Here is a 10,320-nt window from a genome sequence, read left to right as displayed (position 1 = left end):
ATCACATGTTCTTTGTTCCTCTGTTGATGGGCACCTAGGCTGGTTCCAAAACTTGGCTATTGTGAATTGCATTTCTATAAATTTTGGTATACATGTACCAATTTTAGTTCTTCTGGATAAATAACAAGGAGTGAAATGGCTGAGTGGTAGGTCTATTCCTAGTCTTCTGAGGAATCTCCATACAGCTTTCCAAAGTGATTATACCAATTTGCAGTCCCATCAAAAATGTAGGAGTGTATGTTTCTCCCCACATCGTTGCCAGCATTTATTGTTATTGTGTTTTTATTATTGCCATTGTAACTGGTGTGAGATGAAATCTCACTGTAGTTTTGATTAATATTGAGCTTTCATTGGTACAATAGAGTTGTACATAATGGTTGGGTTCATTCTGACAAAATCATACATGCATGGAATATAATTTCTCTATTTCAGTTCCTGGGTCCTCCAAATTCGCTCCTTCCTTCCCCCACTCACCTTATTCTACTGTGTAATCTCAGTGTAGTTCTGATTTGCATTTCTCTGACTGTTAAGGATGTTGAACATTTTTTCATATATTTGTTGGCTATGTACATTTCTTCTTTTGAGAAATGTCTGTTTAGTTTATTTGCCCAATTATTATTATTATTATTTTAATATTTATTTTTTAGTTTTAGGTGGACACAATATCTTTACATTTATGTGGTGCCGAGGATCGAACCCAGGGCCTCATGCATGGTACGCGAGTGCTCTACCACTGAGCCACAATCTCAGCCCCTATTTGCCCAATTATTGATCAGTTATTTGTTTTATGATTTTAAATTTGTTGATTTATTTATGTATTCTGGATATTAATCTTCTGTCTGAAGAGGAACTAGTGAAGTTTTTTCCCATTATATATACTCTCTTTGGGCTGGGGATGTGGCTCAAGTGGTAGTGCGCTTGCCTGGCATGTGCGGGGCACTGGGTTCGATCCTCAGCACCACATACAAATAAAATAAAGATGTTGTATCCACCGAAAACTAAAAATAAATATTAAAATATTCTCTCTCAAAAAAATATATATACTCTTTTCAAGCTCTTAATTGTTTCCTTTGCTGTGAAGAAGTTTTTTAATTTGTTGCCATCCCACTTATTGATTCTATAAAACTATTTCTTGAGTTTTAGGGGTCTTGTTAAGGAAGTTGGTGCCTGTGCTTATACGATGGAGTGTTGATCCTATTTTCCTCTAGCATTTGCAGTGTTTCTGATATAATTCCTAGGTCTGTGATCCACTTCAATTTGACTTTTTCATAGGGTGAGAGATAGAGACCTAGTTTCATTTTTCTACATATGGGTATCCAGTTTTCCCAGAACCATTTGTTAAAAAGTCTATCCTTTCTCCAGTGTTTTTTTTGCTGTTTTTTACACTATTATAAATGGAAACATTTCCTTTTTTTTTTTTTTTTTGGATTGTTCATTGCTATGGTGTATACAAGTACAATTGATTTTTTTTTTCATATTGATTTTGCATGTTTCAACCTTTCAGAATATGCTCTTTCCAGCCGGCACTGAGCGATGGGCATGTCTCTGGACAACTGGCACAAGTGCCGTAAGACTGGGGGCAAGAGAAAGCCCTACCACAAGAAAAGGAAGTGTGAATTGGGACATCATGCTGCCAATACTAAGATTTGCCCCCACCACATACACACTTTCCCAGTGGGAAGAGGCAACAAGAAGTACTGGGCTTTGAGCCTGGATGTGGGGAACTTCTCCTGGGGCTCTGAGTGTTACACTTGCAAAACAAGAATCATTGATGTTGTCTACAATGTGTCCAGTAATGAGCTGGTCCACACCAAGATCCTGGTGAAGAACTGCTTCGTGGTTATTGATATCACACCCTACCAACGGTGGTAGGAAACCCACTATGCACTGCCCCTGGGCTGCAAGAAGTGGAGCAAGCTGACTCCTGAGGAGGAAGAAATTTCAAACAAAAAGTGATCAATGAATATTCAGAAGAAATAAGATGAAAGGAAGAAGAATGCTAAAATCAGCACTCTTCTGGAGAAGCAGTTCCAGCAGGGCAAGCTTCTTGCCTGCATTGCATTAATACCAGGACTATGTGGCCAAGCAAATGGCTATGTGCTAGAAGGCAAGGAGTTGGAGTTTTATCTGAGGAAAAATCAAAGCTTAGAAAAGCAAATGAGCCCTCCTTCCTCCTGTTTTAGCTCATGTAATAAAGGTGTTTATTGTTCTTAAAAAAAAAAAAAAACTTTCTGAACTCAATTAGTTCTAACAGTCAGTTTAGTCCATTTCTAAGGATTTTCTGTATAATGATTCTCCCTGAGTTATGATGGTTCAGCTAACAAATTTTTTACTTTATGAAGGAAAAAATACACATACAAACATTCTGTTTTTCACCTATATTGCAATCTTCAATACATTACATGAGCTATTCAACACCATATTAGAAAATAAACTTTGTGTTAGATGATTTCCCAACAGTAGGCTGATGCAAGAATTTGGAGCAATTTTAAGCTAGGTGAGGTTAAGCTATGATGGTTTGTGGGTTGAATATCAACCAAATGCATTTTGAAGTTAGCATATTTTCATTTGATCACGAGATTTTTGGAACACAATCCCATTGTAATTTTAGGACTATCTGAACAAGATTATGTCATCTGCAAATGAAGATAAGATTACTTATTTCTTTCCAATCTTGAGGACTTTTATGTTTCTTTTCCTTAGCTAATTGTCCTGACCAAATGCTCTAGTACAATATTGAATAGAATTGTCAAAAGCAGACATTATTGTCTCATTCCTGATATATGAGGGAAAGTTTTCAGTCTTGCATCATTAAATATGATTTTCCTTGTGTTTTTTTTTTTTTTTGTAGATACCCTTTATCAGGTTAAGAAAATCGCCTTCTATTGGTAATATGTTGAGATCTTTTGCCATGAAAGCAACTAGACTCTGCATCTATTGAGGCTGTCTTGTGACTTTTCAATTCTATCAATAAGATGTATTATTAAAATAATATTTAATTTTACTATAATATTTTGGGACATTTAAATAATCTTATATCCCTGGAACAAATCTTACTTGATCATAGTATATAATCCCTTTTATATGTCACTAGGTTTGCTAGTATTTTGGGAATATTTTTGCATGATATTTATAACAGATATTGCTTGACAATTTTCTTCTTTTAGGTCTGTTTTTGATGTCAGTGTAAGTAAAGTTCTTATAAAATGATCTGGGAAATTTTCTTTATTATTTTTTGGAACACTTTGTGGAAGAAGTGAAATTAATTTTTCTTTAAATGTTTTGGAGAATTAATTGATGGAACCATTTGGGCACGGGCTTTTGTTGGTCAGTAGTTTTTGGTTACTATTTCAATGTGGGGTTTTTTTGTTATAGATCTTTTTATATTGCTAATTTCTTCTTGAGTCAATTTCAGAAGTTTGTGTCTCATAGGCATTTTTCCATTTCATCTATATTTTCTAGGTTTTTGGCATAAATTGCCCAGTGTTCAGTCCATAATAGTAAACCTTGCTTTTGTTGCATCCCATAAATTTTGGTGTTGTGCCTTAATTCTCAGTCAGCTTATGATATTTTCTGATTTCCTTGTTTGGATTTCTTTTTTGACTGAGTGGTATGTTGTTTAATTTAAAAAATACATTTAGTTGTAGATGTTCACAATATGTTTATTTTGTTTATTTAGTTTTTTTATGTGGTGCTGAGGATAGAACCCAGTGCTGCATGTGTTCTAGGCAAGCACTCTACCACTGAGCCACCCTAGCCTTGTTATTTAATTTTGACATATTTATGAGTTTTCCAATTTCCCCCTACTATTGATTTCTAATTTTATTCCAATTTATTCAGAGAAGATATTTTGGCATTATTTCTCTCCTTTTAAGTGTATTGAGATTTGCTTTATAAACCAGCATGTGGTCTCTCCTGCAGATGTTCCATGTGCACTTCAGAATGCATATTCCCTTGTTTTTGAGTGCTCTATTTTTAGATATTTGTTAAGTCTAGTTGGTTCAGAATGTTGTTCAAGTCCCTTATTTCCTTATTGATCTTGTCTAGATGTTCTGAACGTTATTGAAAGTGGGGATATTGAAGTCTTTATCTGTTGTTTTTGAATTGTCTCTTTCTCCCTTTATTTTTTCAGTCTTTGCTTCATGTAGTTTTCTGCTGTTTTCTGGTGTTTGTATATATATGTAATTTTCCTGATGAATTAACTCTTTTATCATTTTACAATTTCTGTTTATATTTTGTGACTTTTTCTTTTAAAGTTGATTTTGTCAGATATCATTATAGTCACTACAGCTTTCTTATGGTTGCTGTTTTCATGACATATATTATTTTCAATCCTTTTACTTTCAATCTATTTGTATCTTTGAACCTAAAGCCTTTAAAAAGCATATAGCTGGATATTGTTTTATATCCAGTATGACATGCTCTGCCTTTGATTGGATTGCTTGATCCTCTCATATTTAGTGCTATTATTGATATATTTGGATTTATGTCTATCTTTTAATTTTAGTTTTTTATGTGACAGTATATTGTTGTTGCTGCTGCATTATTTATTTTGCATTAATTGAACATTTTCTAATGTAATTGTTTAATTGTAAATGAGTTTCAGTATATGTTTGAGGAGTTTTTAGTGGTTGCTACAGGTTATAGTGTATACATATTAGCATATCAGGATCCACTTCATATTTATACTAGTTTAATTCTAGTATATATAGAGGTTATTCATATTAGCTCTATTTTCTTTCCCCATTTTGTGATATGGTTGTTATATATGTTTCATCAATTAATGTTACAAACCAAATAGAGCAATGTTATTCCTTTATTGTCTGAAATTATTTCCCTAGCCCAATACAGCTTTATTTTTCCCCACCTCTTTTGTGCTCTTACTGGCAAATATAATATACACATGCTAAAGGCTGGGGCTAGGGATACAGCTCAGTTGGTAGAGTGCTTACCTCACATACACAAGGCCCTGGGTTCAATCCTCAGCACTGTGGGGGAAAAAAGGCCCAATGACAGATTATGCTTTATACAATTGTTTTTAAAGTCAGATGAACAAAAGATAAAAATTATGCTTTTACACTATAATAATGACATGATAACTTTTATCTATCTGGTGTTTTGTGTGCATGTGTGTGTGTTTGAATTGCCATCTGGGATTACTTGTTACTTGTTTTCATTCTTTCATCCTGAAGAAATGCTGTTCCTATTTCTTTTTTCCTCCCTTTTTTCTTTTTATTTCTCTCTCTCTCTCTCTCTCTCTCTCTCTCTCTCTCTCTTTGTACTGGAGATTGAACCCAGGGAACTTAATCACTGTGCCACATCCCCAGCCATATATATATATATATATATATTGAGATAGGCTTTCATTAGGTTGCTAGGGGCTTCCCTAAGTTGAAAGCTGGCCTTGAACTTGAGATCTTCCTGCCTCAGCCTCCTGATTTGCTTCAATTACAGGTGTACGCCACCATGCCCAGCTTCATATTTCTTAGGCATGTCTGCTAGCAACAAATTTCCTGTTTTTGTTTATCTGGAAAAGTTTTTATTTTGGCCTTTATTTTTGAATGATATCTTTGATCGATCAGGATTTATGGTTGAAGTTTTTTGGTATTTTTTTTTTCTGTAAGAAATTTCAATGGTCTCCCAGAATCTCCCAAATTTCCTGTTTTTGTTTATCTGGAAAAGTTTTTATTTTGGCCTTTATATTTGAATGATATCTTTGATCGATCAGGATTTATGGTTGAAGTTTTTTGGTATTTTTTTTTCTGTAAGAAATTTCAATGGTCTCCCAGAATCTCCATTGTTTCTTTTTAGAATTTAACTATCAATACTCTTAGGTATCTCTTATAAATAATGGGCCATTTTTCTTTTGCTGCTTTCAGGATATACTTCTTGTCTCTGACCTTCAGCATTTGTGTATGGTGGTGGGAATCAAACCCAGGGTCTTATGCATTGCAGACAAGTGCTCTACCACTGAGCAACACCCTCAGCCCAACCTTCAGCATTTTTACTATGATGTGTCTATTTGAAGATCTCTTTGTTTTCATCATACTTGGAGTTCATTGAGCTTCCTGGGTGTGTAGGTTATTGTTTTTTAAATAAACTTGAGAAGTTTTCAGTTGGGCATGGTGACACAAACCGGTGATCTAAGCAGTTTGGGAAGCTGAGGCAGGAGGTTTGCAAATTCAAAGCCAACTCAGCACTAGCTCTCTCTCATGTTCCACATGGGCGAGGGAAAGGGTTTTCATTAGAGGGATATGCTGGCAGTGAAATAGAAGCTATGAAAATAGTACCACGAAATAAACACTAGAGATCAGAATTAAGTTTTCAGAGTGGAGGCAGTGACTGGCTAAGCTGACCACAGGAGTATGGCTTCTAACAAAGGAAGGAGTCTGCACTTGTTTTATTTATAGCAGTACAGATCAAAAGGGATGGATAGGAACTTTTTCTAGAAAAACTGGGTAGGGGTAGGGGTAAGCAGGCTGTTCAGCTCTTAATGGGTCACACCCATCTCCTGTGCTGTGCTGAACTTGTGATGGAGCTAGGTAGGAAGTCACATGAACCACACATTCTCAAACCACCAGGGTTGCTGCCAGAGTTCCCGAAACCAGACTTTCCTGCCTAATGGCTTCAACATCATTTCAGTTCACACACAGTTTACAGATGGCTTCCCGCAACTAGCAAGGCCCTAAGCAATTTAGTGAGACCCTGTCTTGAAATGTAAAAGAGGGCTGGGAATGTTGCTCAGTGATTAAGCACCCCTGGGTTCAATCCCTGGTACCAAAAAAATGAATAAATAAATAATAATTAAAAATATTAAATAAACTTGGGAGGTTTTCAGCCATTATTTCTTCAAATATACATGTATAAGTGTTATATCAAATATGCATATAAGTGAAGTATATAAATAACAAATTATTATACATAATAAAATGTGTGTTTGATATATGTTGTATTATATCATATATACATATACAAAAAGCACTGGTAGTTGTGTGTGTGTGTGTGTGTGTGTGTGTACATGATATAGCAATTTATATGTTCCTTTCTCTCTTATCTCTCCAAGCCTCAATGTATATATATCAGTGTGCCCCACATTTCTCTTGAGACTGTACATTTTTCTTCACTATTTTTCTCTTTGTTCTTTGACTTGCCTAATGACTATCCATCAGTCTTCAAGTTCATATATTCTTTTTTTTGCCAGATCAAATTTTTGGTTACCCTCCTCTAGTGAATTTTTAATTTTAGTTATTTTATTTTTCAATCCAGTGTTCCCATTTGGCTGTTTTAAATTATTTCTAGCTCTTTATTTATATTTTCTATTTAATATGACACATGTCCTTTACTTCTTTAACTATGATTTCTTTTAGTTCTATAGGTAAGTTTAGAGTTGCTACCTCAAAATCTTTTTATGATAAATCTAATATCTTGTCTTTCTCATAGTGTATGGGTTATACTTTACTGTTTCTTTTTTCCCCTCATAATTATATGTTGGAAACAGCATTTTAGATGTTGTAGTAACTCTAGTTTTCTGTTCTGTTTTTTTTTTTTTTACTATTATTTGCTGGTTTATTTGTTTAATGACTGACTGTAATACTTTAGTGATATCTCTCTCTCCTCCCTTCCCCATATTACTGTTAACTTATGATGTTGTTCTTCATGGAGGCACAGATTTGGGTATGCCTACATACCCTGGGTTGACAGTAAGATTTTCTTCTTTTTTATTTGACAGTGATAGATACTCCACCACTTGAACGATGATTGCTCCATTGTTTTCAACAATGCTACATGGCATACATTGTTCTACAAATAGATCTCATCAAATTCTGGTTCCTTTAAAAAATAAGTTTATGAGGCTAGTGTTTGATATTTGTATTGACTCCAGGAAGGCTTTTGCCAGTTGTTTTCTTCCCAGGTTGTCTTCCACAAATTAAACAACCTCTGTTTCAGTCTGTACAGTATTTTGAATCTTCTCCTAATTTGCTTTCATGGTCACCTCTACTGTTCTTGAAAGTGACTGACCTAAGGCCTGAATTTACCAACTCTTTCTTATTTGTTTTTTGAAATTTATTTGGAAAGAGATTAAAAACTATCTATTTTGCAGCCTACTCCCCATCCTCCAGGTAAAATCTTTGATCTGGGGCTCTGAAGCTGGGACTGGGGACCATGGCAAACTTTTTTTTCTGACTAGCATACATACATGTTCCAAGAGCTGACTTCTCAGTTGTAGTGAGGTACAGCAGCTTAAGGTTCTCTAAGCTTATTATACTTGGCATGGAAACCCCATTTTATGAGTTTGGAGAAGGGTAATTAGGGTTGCAGTACTCTCAGACACCTTCCTGCAGGGTAGGGCCTCTACTCCATGAGAGGGAGTTGGGTACAAGAAGGGAGTCCTCACTTCTTGTGTATACTCACTTGGAATTTAGCTTCAGCATCAAGTAGTGTTAGCAGCTGCCTCGCCCAGGAACACTTCCTAGATGCAGGTTGAGTGGATTTGCATGCCCATCTGCATAAGAAATAAGCAGAAGTTGAGAAAAGTAAAAAGGAATTTTATACAATTTAATCAAATAGCAGAAGGAGGGTGCTATTTGCAGAAGCAGTTACAATTTACAAAAACAAAAGCTTGTGATATACATGGACAGATTATGTTAGACTGTGTCAGGTCAGGCAGGGGGCAATCTCCACTTAGTTTTCTTGGCCTCTATCACATGAGGACATTCAGCCCTTGAGTATCCACACAGCATGAGAAAGTTGCTCTCAATTTCAGAGGGGCCCCCAACTTTAGTCTGTTTCAATAGTTGAGAATAGGATCAAAAATTCTGACATCTAAATTAAAAAAAGAAGAAAAGAAAGAAAGAAGAGAAATGCTAATATCTTACTTCTCCCAGGAAGACTGTGAGTTGGAGGGTGGTGGCTGGGAGAAAAGCCCTGTTATTGTCTACTGTAGTCAGGAGCGGAATCTCTACCTCGTTAATCTGGGTGGGAGAGGAAAGGGAGTGATCTTTTAGTTAAGTACCACATAGTCTTGCTTTTCCTGCCATATTTTCATAGATTTTCTTGAGTAGGTGGTTTACTTTTTTTTCCATTTTCAGAGACTTTAAATGGTTGTGTTCTTATAATTTTCATCAGTTTCAGTGGGGAATAAGTCAGTGGACCTCCTCATGCTGTCATGCTGGAAGTCAATCTCCTCAACCTGTTATTATTTTTTAGAACTGAAAAATATGTCTTGTCGCTTTTCCATGTCGATAAATACAGATTTATACCAACATTTGTAATAGTTGTGTCATAATAATTCTATGGCTACTCCATCATTTTTTTGCACCCAATTTCATACTGATGTGCATTTGGGTTGTTGTTCTTGTTGTTTTTTTGCCAGTATTTTAATATCACAATTTACATTTCAATGGGAATTCTGGTACATACACACATATACCTTCACATCTTTGTTATTTCATTAGACTAAATTCCCTGAAGAGAAATTACTAGGTCAAATTGAATTTCTTTTTCAGATTATTATGCTAATTCATATTTCTCCCTAAATTTTACTGACCTGTCTTTTTCACTAGGGTCTAAGCAAACTTAATTCCTCTGGTTGGTGAGAAGCAACCTAGAGGGAGTCCCATCTTTTGCATACTGTACATTATAGAATGTTCCCATATTCAAAATTCTATGCTGCCAGGGCTGAAGATGTAATTGAGTGATAAAGTGCTTGCCTAGCATGTGTGAGGGACCTAGGTTCAATTCCCAGAAACACACAACACACACACACACACACACACACACACACAATTACACTGCCAATTTCACCCCCAGCTTACCTGTGAAGAGAGATCAAATCATGTACAAATGAGTAAAAATTGATTTAAGACACTGGCTACAAATGTAGGATCAGGATTTAGGCAGTATGAATCCAAAATACACCTTGAATACCAGTTATATGACATTTGACAATATTTTAGTGCTCCAATTCTTCATCCAAAATGTAGTGACATGTTTAAAAAACAGAAGTAGGAATTAAGAGATCAAACAATCAAATGCACTGTATAGACTTTGATTAGATCCTTATTTGAACAAAACTCCATATGTAAAGATGTTCAGATGGGATTGGGGATATATAGCTCAATGGTACAGCACTTGCAGAGTGATGTACAAGGCCCTCGTTTCAATTCTCAATATCTCAAAAAACAAACAAACAAACAAAGATGATCAGAGGAACAACTTGTAAATTTTTCATATAGGCTGTGTATTAAATGATATTAAAAAATAATTACAAACTTTGCTGTGTGTATAATAATATTGTGCATACATAGGAAAATATCTTAA

At 35.2% G+C, this 10,320-nt stretch overlaps 1 pseudogene; it reads left to right on the top strand.

Moving 5' to 3' along the window:
• Positions 1-1,533: 1,533 nt before the first annotated feature.
• Positions 1,534-2,214, top strand: LOC143638547 (small ribosomal subunit protein eS8 pseudogene; annotated as a pseudogene).
• Positions 2,215-10,320: the final 8,106 nt, after the last annotated feature.

This window comes from Callospermophilus lateralis, chromosome X (genome assembly GCF_048772815.1).
Source record: "Callospermophilus lateralis isolate mCalLat2 chromosome X, mCalLat2.hap1, whole genome shotgun sequence".
Lineage (NCBI taxonomy): Eukaryota > Metazoa > Chordata > Mammalia > Rodentia > Sciuridae > Callospermophilus > Callospermophilus lateralis.
Note: the sequence above shows the minus strand (reverse complement) of the source record. Positions and strands in the feature narration are given on the sequence as shown.